Genomic DNA, 14,792 nt, shown 5'->3' with positions numbered 1-14,792 from the left:
CAAACATTGCTAGTTGTATGGGTTGTATTGAAGAGCTATATGCACTAAACAGAGAAAAGTTTTGGGAAACACCTCCTAATCATTGAATTCAGGTATTTCATTCAGTCTCATTGCCATAGGTGTAAAAAATCAATCACCTAGCCATGATGTCTGCCTTTACAAACATTTGTGAGAGTGGGTGATTCACTGAATTCCAGCGTGGTACTGTAATAGGATGCCACCTTTGCAACAAGTCAGTTAGTGAAATTTCTTTCCTCCTAGATATTCCAGGATCAACTGTGAGTGATATTATTGTAAAGTGGAAGTGTTTAGGAACCACAGCAACTTAGCCACAAAGTGGCAGACCCTGTTAAGTAAAAGAACAGGGTTGCGGAGTGCTGAGGCACATAGTGCATAATAGTCACCAACGCTCTGCTGACTCAATAACTGCACAGTTCCAAACCTCCTCTGGCATTAACATTAGCACAAAAACTGTGCACCGGGAGCTTGATGGCATGGGTTTCTATGGCCGAGCAGCTGCATGTAAGCCTTACATGCCCAAGCAAAACGCCAAGCGCCGGATGGAGTGGTTTAAAGCACGCTGCCACTGGACTATGGAACAGTGGAAATGTTGTATTTCAGGGTTTGGGTTAGGCCCCTTAGTTCCAGTGAAGGGAAATCTTAATGCTTCAGCATACCAAGACATTTCGGACAATTGTATGCTTCCAACTTTGTAAGAACAGTTTGGGGAAGGCCATTTTCTGTTCCAGCATGACTGTGTCCAGTGCACAAAGCAAGGTCAATAAAGACATGGTTCGGAGAGTTGTGTGTTAAAGAACTTAACTGACCTGCAAAAAGCCCTGACCCTCAACCCCATCAAACATTTTTGGTTATAAACAAGAAAATAAATTGCAAGCCATGTCCTCTCATCCAACATCAGTGTATGACCTCACAAATACTCTTCTGGATAAATATATATGTATATACACACACACAGTTTCAAGAAAAAGATAGTCAAAGGGAAGGTGTCCCGAAAAAAAAATTGCTTTATATGTTATTGCTTTTAGTATGTCATTAAAATAAATTGTATTTGTTTGTTTTTTTGTTGTACTTTTTTCTTTCTTTTACTTCTCTATGGGGGCTGCCATTTTTTTTTCATCTCAGTATGTGTCAGGAGCCGTTCCATTCACTATAGCGTACACCGTTTGTGTGGGAACGGCACATGCGCCGCTCCCATACAGTCCAAAAGGAAGGTCTTCGTCTTCATGTGGACCGGAAGCCACGGCTGGACAGTAAGATGACTACTTCCGGTCGCGGCTTCCGGGCATATGTTCAGACGCAAGGACTAGGGGCGGAGGGAGCGGAGGCAGCGGCAGCAGCAGGTAAGCTATGTTTGTGTATGTGATGTGTGTGTATGTTCGTGTTATACTGTGTGATTACCACTGTATCTAATCTGCCTACACTGTGCATTCGCTCAAAAAATGGCGGCACACAGTGTAGGAGGTTTGAGTGCGTCGTCTCCAATTTTGCAGCATAAAGCAATGAGGTTGCTTTACCACATGCCAATGCTGCAATTTGGGAATTGCTCCCTCTAGTGACCAGCACATGGAAATGTTATAAATTAGAATCTAATTTATAATATTTCCTGACTTGTGAAAAAATTAAAAAAATTAGAACAATGTGTAATCATTTATATACTAACAGTTTAACTAAAAATATATATATATTTTTCTAGCGACACATTCCCTTTAACTCTATGGAATTACCTGGATTTCGGTATTGATTAGTAATAAAATGTGGTCAGATAGCTTTTCTAAGTCACAATTACAGACAAGCACAATCTAACTAAACTAATAACAGACAAACATTTGTTCATGTCTTTTATTAAGCACATTGAGTAAACATTCCCATGGAAGGCAGAAGTAAGTGAACCCTTGAATTTAAAAAACCTTTAGATCCCATTTAGCAGCAATCACCGCCACCAAACGTTTCTTATAGCTTCAAATAAAATTTGCACAATGTTGAGGAGGAATTTAGGACTGTTCCTCCCTGCAAATGTAAGTCGATGTAGCTACTTACCTGCAAACGCCGATGCTGCTGCAGAATCAACTGTAGCCTCTGGTGCCGATGTGTCCTCGCTTGTCCGACACGATGCAGGACCTGTGAGTGACGACACAGCGTGATCTCTCGAGAACACGGCTGTGTCTGCACTGCCAGAAGCTGGGCGTTCTGAAGAGAAGTGGATGATACTTCTCGTCAGAACGCCCAGCTAGTAAAAGTAGTAAAAACGCCCCGATGTATGCACATAATACACGCCCAGTTGGACTTTTACTTTAAACACGCCCACTTGGACTTTTGCAAGCCTCATTTGCATAAATACAAAAATGGTCATAACTTGGCCAAAAATGCTTGTTTTTTAAAAATAAAAACGTTACTGTAATCTACATTGCAGCGCCGATCTGCTGCAATAGCAGATAGGGGTTGCAAAATCTTTAACTAACATGGGAAGACAACAACAATGCTCAGGCAAGGAGAGGAAGGGCAGACCCCTTTTTAAAGTCTAGGGTGTAATGGGATTGGCTGGGGAAATTACACAGGTGCGCGCTGGCCCTTTAAGGCCGGGAGTGATAACGTGTGCACCCTAATGGACACAGAAAAGAGCTGCAGCCGTGTGTGCCAGTGTCTCTGGGGAGGGAGGCATGAAGAAACAGTCCTGAGGTCGCGGCAGGCAGTAAGTGGGACGTGCTGGCGGTCAGCGACCGTGGGCACAACAGAGATTCTGTTGATAATTCAGCTAAACAGAGGTTATCTGTGATCTAGAAACAGTGCCACTCTTATCTATGGAATGTCCTGTATTGTATTTCAGCACCATTGAATTGAATAGGGTGGAGCAACAATACCATACACAGCCCATGGACAAGCTGTTTTATTTTCGAACAACCGCATTGTACACATAGACAGTTAATGCTCATAACATTATAAAACATATTAAATTACAAATCCTAGAATGTGAAAATACTATATATATATATATATATATATATATATATATATATATATATATATATATATATATATATAGCAGAAAAAGAAATGGTGACAGCACACTGCGACACTAATGCCACCTAAACCACTAAATATAAATAAATATGCACTAAAGCTAAATCTATTTATAATAGGGAGGTTCTTAGTGCACATTTTGATCAAAAAGTGTTTGCCCACCTGCCACGACAAGGCGACCTCTGTAAGGTGGGAAGCTAAGCTGCACATACACACAGAACTGGGACTAAGCCTACATATATACCTGGGGATGGTAGGATCCAGCATTGAACTAATTCAAATCACCCAGGGCAGAATGGGAGAAGTGCAAGAACAAAAATGGAGGCAGTCACTAACCCCACATATATGGATCACATAAACAACAAAAATTTGAACAGCACATTCCAACTAAATGATATAAAATGTGTACGCAGGTGCAGCAACACTTGTGACTGCAAAAATACAGCATATGTATATACAGTATATATATATATATATATATATATATATATATATATATATATATATACACTACCGTTCAAAAGTTTGGGGCCACCCAGACAATTTTGTGTTTTCCATGAAAACTCACACTTATATTTATCAAATGAGTTGCAAAATGACTAGAAAATATAGTCAAGACATTGACAAGGTTAGAAATAATGATTTTTATTTGAAATAATAATTTTCTCCTTCAAACTTTGCTTTCATCAAAGAATGCTCCATTTGCAGCAATTACAGCATTGCAGACCTTTGGCATTCTAGCTGTTAATTTGCTGAGGTAATCAGGAGAGATTTCACCCCATGCTTCCAGTAGGCCCTCCCACAAGTTGGATTGGCTTGATAGGCACTTCTTGCGTACCATACGGTCAAGCTGCTCCCACAACAGCTCTATGGGGTTGAGATCTGGTGACTGCGCTGGCCACTCCATTACAGATAGAATACCAGCTGCCTGCTTCTTCCCTAAATAGTTCTTGCATAATTTGGAGGTGTGCTTTGGGTCATGGTCCTGTTGTAGGATGAAATTGGCTCCAATCAAGCGCTGTCCACAGGGTATGGCATGGAGTTGCAAAATGGAGTGATAGCCTTCCTTATTCAAAATCCCTTTTACCTTGTACAAATCTCCCCGTTTACCAGCACCAAAGCAACCCCAGACCATCACATTACCTCCACCATGCTTGACAGATGGTGTCAGGCACTCTTCCAGCATCTTTTCAGTTGTTCTGCATCTCACAAATGTTCTTCTGTGTGATCCAAACACCTCAAACTTCGATTCGTCTATCCTTAACTCTTTTTTCCAATCTTCCTCTGTCCAATGTCTGTGTGCTTTTGCCCATAGTAATCTTTTCCTTTTATTAGCCAGTCTCAGATATGGCTTTTTCTTTGCCACTCTGCCCTTAAGGCCAGCATCCCGGAGTCGCCTCTTCACTGTAGACATTGACACTGGCATTTTGCGGGTATTATTTAATGAAGCTGCCAGTTGAGGACCTGTGAGGCGTCTATTTCTCAAACTAGAGACTCTAATGTACTTGTCTTGTTGTTCAGTTGTGCAGCGGGGCCTCCCACTTCTCTTTCTACTCTGGTTAGAGCCTGTGTGTGCTGTCCTCTGAAGGGAGTAGTACACACCGTTGTAGGAAATCTTCAGTTTCTTGGCAATTTCTCGCATGGAATAGCCTTCATTTCTAAGAACAAGAATAGACTGTCGAGTTTCACATGAAAGCTCTCTTTTTCTAGCCATTTTGAGAGTTTAATCGAACCCACAAATGTAATGCTCCAGATTCTCAACTAGCTCAAAGTAAGGTCAGTTTTATAGCTCCTCTAAACAGCAAAACTGTTTACAGCGGTGCTAACATAATTGCACAAGGGTTTTCAAGTGTTTTGTAATCATCCATTAGCCTTCAAACACAGCTAGCAAACACAATGTACCATTAGAACATTGGAGTGATGGTTGCTGGAAATGGGCCTCTATACACCTATGTAGATATTGCACTAAAAACCAGACGTTTGCAGCTAGAATAGTCATTTAGCACATTAACAATGTATAGAGTATATTTCTGATTAATTTAATGTTATCTTCATTGAAAAAAACTGTGCTTTTCTTTCAAAAATAAGGAAATTTCTAGGTGACCCTAAACTTTTGAACGGTAGTGTATATATACATATATATACTTTTCTAGCAATTAGTAATAACCCTATATTTAGTGAAAATATATTTTCTAGCAGAGGTTAGTGATGCAGATTCACTAGGCTGTGTAATAAATACATAGTAAAATAGATTATGAACCTGTTGGAAGTGTATTATGTCTTATTTCCTTTTATTTGGCATTGAAAACTACAGACAAATGGTATTAACCCAGTCAATGCCAAGGATTTTCATGTTAAGGTTGAATAAATTGGTGCTGCGTTCCTGGAATATATTTCATAACGACATATTGGCTTTATCTTTAGTTCTGGCTCTTGTTTCGGTTCTTGTGTATGGACCAAATGTTGCACTTTATAAAAAAAAAATCTGTTTAGATCATTTCTCATTGCAAAGTTTAGATGTAAATGAGATTTTGGTATTGCAAGTAGAAACAAATTATAAAATGTAAAACATGATTAGCATGGGGTTAATATTACATTTAATTGTGGTATCGTATTAACGTAGTTTGGCATAGCGATTTTTTTGGCCTCACATTATATTCTATGTTTATTTACGTTTTATTTAATCTTGATTTAGTGGAGCCCAAAAAAATGGACTAAAATTTTAAACCTCTTTTTCTAATCAATCGGATCATCTAAGAGGTAAATATTAGAGTTCCCTGTTATGTAAATTATAGGCATTATTATACGTTGTAAAAGATCTCATGACTAGCGGATTAGTGGAGCTACCTTCAGTAGTGCGACTGCCTTGGAAGTCTTGAAGCTCCAATTCAGTTCCACGATCATTCTCATGGTTAATATAATTTATGTTCTGGTTATGTACTACTTATTTGTGAATGCCAAAGAATCTGTGCGTTATCACCAGCAGGTTTGTCGACCCACTGGGCTACTCCACCAGTTTGGCTAAGGGCCACCTCTAAGGGAGTTATGTAAATAACCTCCCCGGTCTCCACCCTTTAACCCCTATACAGGGATCTGGTCGCTGCAGAGAGGCTACCAGGTCGCTACCTCTTCAGGTGGTCCTGGTGGTGTATCTGCTGGCCAAACAGTCATGAAACAGGCACTAGCAAATGGTACCTTGAACAGAGGTGTAGCTAGCACCTGGGGCAAAGATTCCGTTTGGCGCCCCCCCCCCAACCTCTTTCCCGACATCTCTTTCCCCGTCGCAATGTTTGTTTTCTCAACCAATCAATGAAGTGTGGTATACAGCATGGCACGACTTTGGCTCAGCACAGTACTCGACCAGGATAGTACGGAATGCAGGGAACAGGAACACACTAGGAGGCCATCACATAGAAAATTTAGGAAACAATAACAACGCTCAGGCATCAAAACAGGGGGCTGGACCCCTCTTATAGTCCAGGGTACTCATGACCAGATGTTCATCAAAGTCCGATGCACGCGCTGCCCATTTAAGAGAGGGCACGAACGTGCGCGCGCACCCTACGGGACCCGGCTGAGGTGAGTGGAAGCGAGCTCTGGCATCTCCTGAGGATGAGGCTGGGGCCAGCGCTTGCCGACTCGTGGCTGCGTCTGTCAAGGGGAGATTGGAGCTGACAGTCCGCAGCCACGGACATGACATACAGCACCAGAACCCAGCTCATTATATATATACAGTACCAAAACCAATCTCAGTACATAAATACAGCTCCAGAACCAAGATTATTACATATATACAGCACCAGAACAAAGCTCAGTGCATAAATACAGCTCCAGAACCAAGCTCAGTACATAAATACAGCCCCAGAACCAAGCTCGGTACATTTATATAGTACCAGAACGAAGCTCAGTACATATATACAACACCAGCACAAATACAGCTCAATTTAGTGCAACCCGTGCCATATAGGTTTGCACTAAATTGTTTCCAGCTCCCAGCATGGCCCGAACAACGGTAAGGATATGCTGGGAGTTGCTGTTTCACCCAAAAAAATCATATCATAATCATACCACCCATCATCTCGCTGCAGATCATACAGTGACTACAACACTGATCAGAGGCAGAATAAACATTTACATTAAGTGACTCACCGGTGACGTCTCAGATTCTAGTTCTTTTTCTCCATCCGGTCCAGACCTCTATGATGACTTCTCCCGGTCACAGCCCATTTACGTAGTTTGCCGCTCAGATGTCTTCAGCTTCTGACTAAATATAATAGCGCCATACACTGCACCTCTAATTATAGCACCATACACTGTGTCCCACACACACACACACACACCGTGCCCCCTGTAGATAGTGCCTGCCATAGAGCCCCCGGTAGATAGTGCCGTCCATAGAGCCCTCTGTAGATAGTGCCCCATATAGCCCACTCCTGTATATAGTGTCCCACATACAGCTCCCCCTATAGTGCTCCACAGATAGCCCACCCCTTTATATAGCCCCCTGTAGATATAGCCCACCCCTGTATATAGTGCTCCACAGATAGCCCACCCCTGTATATAGCCGCCTGTAGATATAGCCCACCCCTGTATATAGTGCTCTACATATAGCCCACCCCAGTATATAGCCCCCTGTAGATTGAGCCCCCATTAGATAAGGCCCCACCATAGATAAAGCCTCCCTTGTAGATAAAGCCACCCCCCACAGATAAAGCTGCCCCTCGTAGATAATGGCACACACTTTTTTATTAGGATAAAAAAACAAACTATACAAACTCCCCTTAATCCCGTTCCCATGCCGTCTGGCGGCAATGGAGACCTGCTCTCTTCTGCGCAGGTCTCCTGGGGTTGAACGACGCAATCAGCACGATGACGTCATCGCACCGCTTGCGTCTATGAAAGGCGCTGATTGGCAGGGCAGAATGACTTTCTCTGTCAATCAGCTCCTTTTAACGACGCACTTCACTCGTAGAAAGGCGCTGAATGGCCGGACATGGAACGTACCCAGCAATTCATTGCTTCTAATTGTACCTATGTCCCATAGATGCAAGTACAATTATAGTGCATGAGCGCCACTAACAGCGGACAGCCGCTTCTACTAAGCAGAGCGCTCGTAATAATAATAATATTATCCCCAGCACGGCTCAGTGCCTAAAGAAGGTCATTAAGACCAAAACGTTGCACTCTGCCACTGACATCTAAGATAAATAATAATAAATAATCTTTACTCCAATTGGTGCGCCGGATAATTTTTTCCTACATAGTGCAGGAGGGGGTGGCTTTGGCTTGTTTCAGTGGCACCGCCGACCACTCACAGAGGCAGCAGGCCTCCGTCATGGACGGTGCGGCCCCCCGGCGCCCCCCTCTAAGTTGCGCCCGGGGCACATGCCCCGCCTGACCCCTCTAGCTACGCCCCTGCCTTGAAGGATGGAAGCTAACAACAGATCACTGGACAAAGGCAGGTAGCAGGTAGGTGGACACAGGCAGGCAGTGGGTAGCTGGACACAGGCAAATAGCCGGACACTCGCAGGTAGCGGGTAGCTGGACGCAGGCAGGCCACAGATAACAACAGCGGACAGGATACAGGCTGGTACAGGCTGACCACAGATAGCAACAGCTGGTGGGTAATAGATAACCGGATAGAGGCTAACCACAAATAGCAATAGCGGACTGGATACAGGCTGGTAACAGACAACTGGACACAGATTGATAACTGATAGCAATAGCAGACTGGATTCAAGCTGGTAACGGACAGCTGAATACAGGCTGATAACGGACAGCAATAGCAGACCGGATACAGGCCGGTAACAGACCACTAGATACAGGCTGATTACTAATAACAATAGCAGACTGGATACAGGTGCATACAGGAACCTTTACTGGATAACACTAGGTTGTTCCAATATTGCTCAGGCAACGAGTGGATAGAGAAGATGCTTTAAATTTTTCTGGGGGAACAGGGATTGGTGAGTCTCTTTTGAATTTCGCAGTGTGGCCACGAGCGGAGGACATAAGCAGACGCCGGCAGCCTGGCGGAGGGACAGGCTGCCTGAGAAGCTATGAGACCCATTGGCGGGGACAGCCTGAAGGAGTGGGACCGGCCATCGGCGTTACTCTGTGATTGTTCTTAGAAATATCTAGATTTATAGTATATATTAAAACTGAAATTGCTTCATTTGCTAACACCTTCTAGCATGCCTCTAAGCTGTCCAGGATTCAGGGAGACAGTCTTGGATTCCGGGCGATGACCCGCTGTGCTAGGAGGCCTGTGGCATATCTCGATTTTACCCGTATCTGTGGCCTCCGGTTGCAGATAAAGTTGAACTCAGGGGTGGAGCAGGAAGCCGTGAGCTCCCAGTTCCCCCATTCACCCTGTGACGCCTGCCGGGAACGGCTTCTTCCATTCGTCATTAGAACAGGTCAAGATTAGTACACCGAGTTCCAAATTATTATTATTATAAAATGTTATTTTTCGCTGATTTTCCTAAATAGTCGATGCACATGACAGTCAGTATAATCTTCAAGCCATCAACCATTGGAGTATAATGTGTATTTTATTGAACAAATCTCCTAATGATAACAGATTTTTTTTTAGAAGTAAAAAACTCAAAATGCACTGTTTCAAATTATTATGCACAACAGAGATCAAAACATTTTAAAGGTTGTAAAGAGGACTAAAATGGTAATTTGTTGAATTTGCATCATCAGAAGGTCATATTTACGGAAATCAAAAGCTCTTTCAATCACCTTCACAATTCTTGCATCCATTGAATTTGTGAGTATTTGTGAGTATTTGGACAGTTTCTGCTTGAATATCTTTGCAGGATGTCAGAATAGCCTCCCAGAGCTTCTGTTTTGATGTGAACTGCCTCCCACCCTCATAGACATTTTGCTTGAGGATGCTCCAACGGTTCTCAATAGGGTTGAGGTCAGGGGAACATGGGGGCCACACCATGAGTTTTTCACCTTTTATGCCCATAGCAGCCAATGACACAGAGGTATTCTTTGCAGCATGAGATGGTGCATTGTCATGCATGAAGATAATTTTGCTACGGAAGGCACGGTTCTTCTTTTTGTACCACGGAAGAAAGTGGTCAGTAATAAACTCTACGTACTTTGCCGAGGTCATTTTCACACCGTTAGGGACCCTAAAGGGGCCTACCAGCTCTCTCCCCATGATTCCAGCCCAAAACATGACTCCGCCACCTCCTTGCTGACGTCGCAGCCTTGTTGGGACATGGTGGCCATTCACCAACCATCCACTACTCCATCCATCTGGGCCATCCAGGGTGGCACGGCACTCATCAGTAAACAACACGGTTTGAAAATGAGTCCTCATGTATTTCTGAGCCCACTGCAACCGTTTCTGCTTGTGAGCTGTAATGGCAGGAAGGAGGTGAAGGGAAAGTGAGCCCTAATCTACCCACCGCCCTGTCCCTGCCTACTTGCAACGACCCGCCCTAGGCGACGAGGTACAACTGGGCGGCGGTCCCTACGCTGGCTAAGTGCACAGGAAGACAAACAGGGAACACGCAAGGGAAGGGGCAGTAGCCACGGAACGCCACGAGGAAACGGGGCGGCGAACGAACAGTCAGGACCAGGACGAAGTGAGTACACCCGAGCGGGCACGGAGACAGAAGCAAGCCAGGGGCAAAGCAAAGCAGGTCAAGCAGAACTGCAGCAAGGCAGAAGCACGGCAGAAGCAGGCTGGAGCAAGCAGCAGTGGGGCCAGGAATCCAAAAGAATTACAAGCACTGAGGGAGAGCACAGGGCAGGTAATAAAGGGCAGGGGGCGGAGCTAACTCCGACAGACCAGGCCGCGATAGGCTCTCCCACTCCTGAGCCTGCCACCCTGGTTGGTGGGAGATGGTGTCAGTCGAACAGGTCTGGCCTCAGGTGTGGATTGATTAATCCCAGGAGTATAGCTAGATGAAGTACCTGGCAGATCCCTAACAGTACTCCCCCTTTTATGAGGGGCCACCGGACCCTTACTAAGGGGACCCGGTTTAGTGGGGAAGAGGAGGTGGAACCTCCTGATCAATACCCCAGCGTGAACATCACGGGCAGGTACCCAAGTCCTCTCCTCCGGCCCGTATCCTCTCCAATGGACCAGGTACTGGAGGGAGCCCTGGACCATCCTACTGTCCATAATCTTGGCCACCTCGAATTCCACCCCCTCAGGGGTGAGAACGGGAACAGGAGGTATCCTCGAGGGGGACCAGGACGGGGAGCAGCGTTTAAGGAGGGAGGCATGGAAGACGTCATGTATGCGAAAGGATGGGGGGAGCTCCAGACTGAAGGATACAGGGTTGAGGACTTCAATGATCTTATAAGGTCCAATAAATCGGGGAGCAAACTTCCTGGACGGGACCTTAAGGCGCAAGTTCCTGGACGACAACCAGACCAAATCCCCGACGACAAACCGGGGGTTAGCAGAACGTCTACTATCCGCCTGAATCTTTTGTGCGCTCTGGGACGCCTCTAGGTTCTTCTGAACCTGGGCCCAGACAGTGCACAGTTCCCGATGAACCTCCTCTACCTCAGGATTATTGGAACAACCAGGGGAGACGGAGGAGAACCTTGGGTTAAACCCGAAATTACAGAAAAACGGGGAGACCCCTGACGAGTTACTGACCCGGTTATTCAGGGAAAATTCAGCAAGGGGAAGGAATGAGACCCAATCGAATTGACAGTCAGAGATGAAGCACCTTAAATATTGTTCCAGGGATTGGTTGGTCCTTTCCGTTTGGCCATTAGTTTCGGGATGGAAGGCGGAGGAGAAGGACAGATCAATCTCCAACTTTTTACAAAAAGCTCTCCAAAATAAGGAAACAAATTGTACCCCTCTGTCAGAAACGATATTGACTGGGGCCCCATGGAGACGCAGGATGTGTTTCACAAACAAAGAAGCTAACGTCTTGGCGTTAGGTAGCTTCTTAAGGGGCACAAAGTGGCACATCTTGCTGAAGCGGTCGACTACCACCCACACCACCGACTTGCCCTGAGATGGAGGCAAATCGGTGATAAAATCCATGGAGATATGGGTCCAAGGTCTCTGGGGAATGGGCAAGGAACGTAGTAGGCCCGCAGGTCGGGACCTAGGGGTTTTGGACCTAGCGCAAACCTCACAAGCGGCGACGTAAGCCCTAACATCTTTAGGCAACCCAGGCCACCAATAGTTTCTGGTAATGAGGTGTTTGGTGCCCAAGATGCCAGGATGACCAGATAGAGCGGAGTCATGGTTTTCCCTGAGTATCCTCAGCCGGTATTGCAGGGGAACAAACAGTTTGTCCCCAGGGACGTTCCCGGGAGCTGCACCCTGATCAGCCGCGATATCAGAAGCTAAATCAGAATCCGTGGCAGAGACGATTATACCAGGGGGTAAAATACAAGCAGGATCCTTCTCGGAAGGAGGATTGGCCATGAAACTACGTGACAGAGCGTCAGCCTTAATATTCTTGGACCCAGCCCTATAGGTAACCAAGAAATTAAATCTGGTAAAGAATAGTGCCCACCGAGCTTGTCTAGGATTAAGCCTCCGGGCCGATTCTAGGAAAACCAGATTCTTGTGATCCGTAAGGACCGTTACCTGGTGTCTGGCCCCCTCCAGGAAGTGCCGCCACTCCTCAAAGGCCCATTTAATGGCTAGAAGTTCGCGGTTGCCAATATCATAGTTACTCTCCGTGGGCGAAAACTTCCTAGAGAAGTAAGCACAGGGGCGGAGATGGGTGAGGGAGCTGGTACCCTGGGACAAGACGGCCCCCACTCCCACCTCGGAAGCGTCAACCTCCACAATAAATGGCTCCTCTTGGTTGGGCTGAATCAGCACGGGGGCCGAGATAAAGCACTTCTTGAGAGTCTCAAAGGCCTGGACGGCCTCAGGGGGCCAATGGAGGACATCGGCACCCTTGCGGGTAAGGTCCGTAAGAGGCTTAGCGACGACCGAGAAGTTGGCAATAAATCTCCTGTAATAGTTGGCGAACCCTAAAAAACACTGTAACGCCTTAAGGGAGGCAGGTTGGACCCATTCCGCCACAGCTTGAACCTTGGCAGGGTCCATGCGGAATTCATGAGGAGTGAGGATTTGCCCTAAAAATGGTATCTCCTGTACCCCAAAGACACATTTTTCAGTCTTAGCAAACAGATTATTCTCCCGAAGGACCTGGAGCACCTTCCTGACATGCTCCACGTGGGAGGACCAGTCCTTGGAAAACACCAGTATGTCATCAAGGTACACAACAAGAAAATTACCCAGGTACTCTCTCAGGATTTCATTAATAAAATTCTGGAAGACAGCAGGGGCATTACACAACCCAAAGGGCATGACCAGGTATTAGAAATGACCCTCGGGTGTGTTGAACGCAGTTTTCCACTCATCCCCCTCTTTGATGCGGATAAGGTTATATGCCCCCCGTAGATCGAACTTAGAAAACCATTGGGCTCCCTGAACCTGATTAAAAAGATCCGGAATCAAAGGAAGTGGGTACTGGTTCCTTACGGTGACCTTATTCAGGTTACGATAATCAATGCACGGCCTAAGACCACCATCCTTCTTCCCCACGAAGAAGAAGCCAGCATCTACAGGAGAAGTCGAGGGGCGAATGAAACCCTTGGCCAGGCATTCTTGGATATACACCCTCATCGCTTCACGTTCAGGACATGAAAGATTAAATATCCTACCCTTAGGAAGCTTGGCACCAGGCACCAAATCGATAGCGCAATCGTAATCTCTATGGGGGGGCAACACCTCGGAGGCCTCCTTAGAAAACACATCGGCGAAGTCCTGAACAAACTCAGGAAGCGTGTTTACCTCCTCCCGGGGAGAAATAGAGTTAACGGAAAGACATGACATAAGACATTCATTACCCCATTTGGTGAGATCCCCAGTATTCCAATCAAATGTGGGATTATGCAACTGCAACCAGGGAAGGCCTAAAACCAGATCAGACGATAATCCCTGCATCACCAGTACAGAGCACTGCTCCAAATGCATGGAGCCAACCAGGAGTTCAAAAACAGGAGTATGCTGAGTAAAATAACCATTAGCAAGGGGGGTTGAGTCGATTCCTACTACAGGGATAGGATAAGGTAAATCAATACAAGGCATCTTTAGAGACATAGCAAATTCCACAGACATGATATTAGCAGATGAGCCAGAATCCACGAAGGCACTGCCCGTGGCAGACCGGCCAGCAAACGAGACCTGAAAGGGAAGCAAAATTTTATTGCGTTTCACATTAACGGGAAATACCTGTGCGCCCAAGTGACCTCCCCGATGATCACTTAGGCGCGGAAGTTTTCCGGCTTCTTATTCTTGCGCCTGGGACAGGTGTTCAGTAGATGCTTGTCGTCCCCACAGTAGAAGCAGAGACCATTCATTCTGCGAAACTCCCTACGTTGTCGAGGGGACATGGAGGCCCCGAGTTGCATAGGTACCTCCGAGTCCTCCGTGGAGGGGCGAGGAGACGGGACCTCGGGGGGGATCGCAGAAAAGTCAGAGGGGAGCACACTGAAGCGTTCTAGCTCACGTTCCCTGAGACGTCGGTCAAGTCGTACTGCTAGGGCCATAACCTGGTCAAGGGAGTCAGGCGAGGGGTAGCTAACCAGCAGATCCTTCAGGGCGTCAGATAATCCTAACCTAAACTGGCACCTTAGGGCCGGATCGTTCCACTGAGAAGCTACGCACCACTTCCTAAAATCAGAACAGTATTCCTCAACCGGTCTCCTACCCTGACGTAAGGTCACCAGCTGAC

The sequence above is a fragment of the Rhinoderma darwinii genome, chromosome 4 (genome assembly GCF_050947455.1).
Source record: "Rhinoderma darwinii isolate aRhiDar2 chromosome 4, aRhiDar2.hap1, whole genome shotgun sequence".
Classification (NCBI taxonomy): Eukaryota; Metazoa; Chordata; class Amphibia; order Anura; family Rhinodermatidae; genus Rhinoderma; species Rhinoderma darwinii.
Note: the sequence above shows the minus strand (reverse complement) of the source record.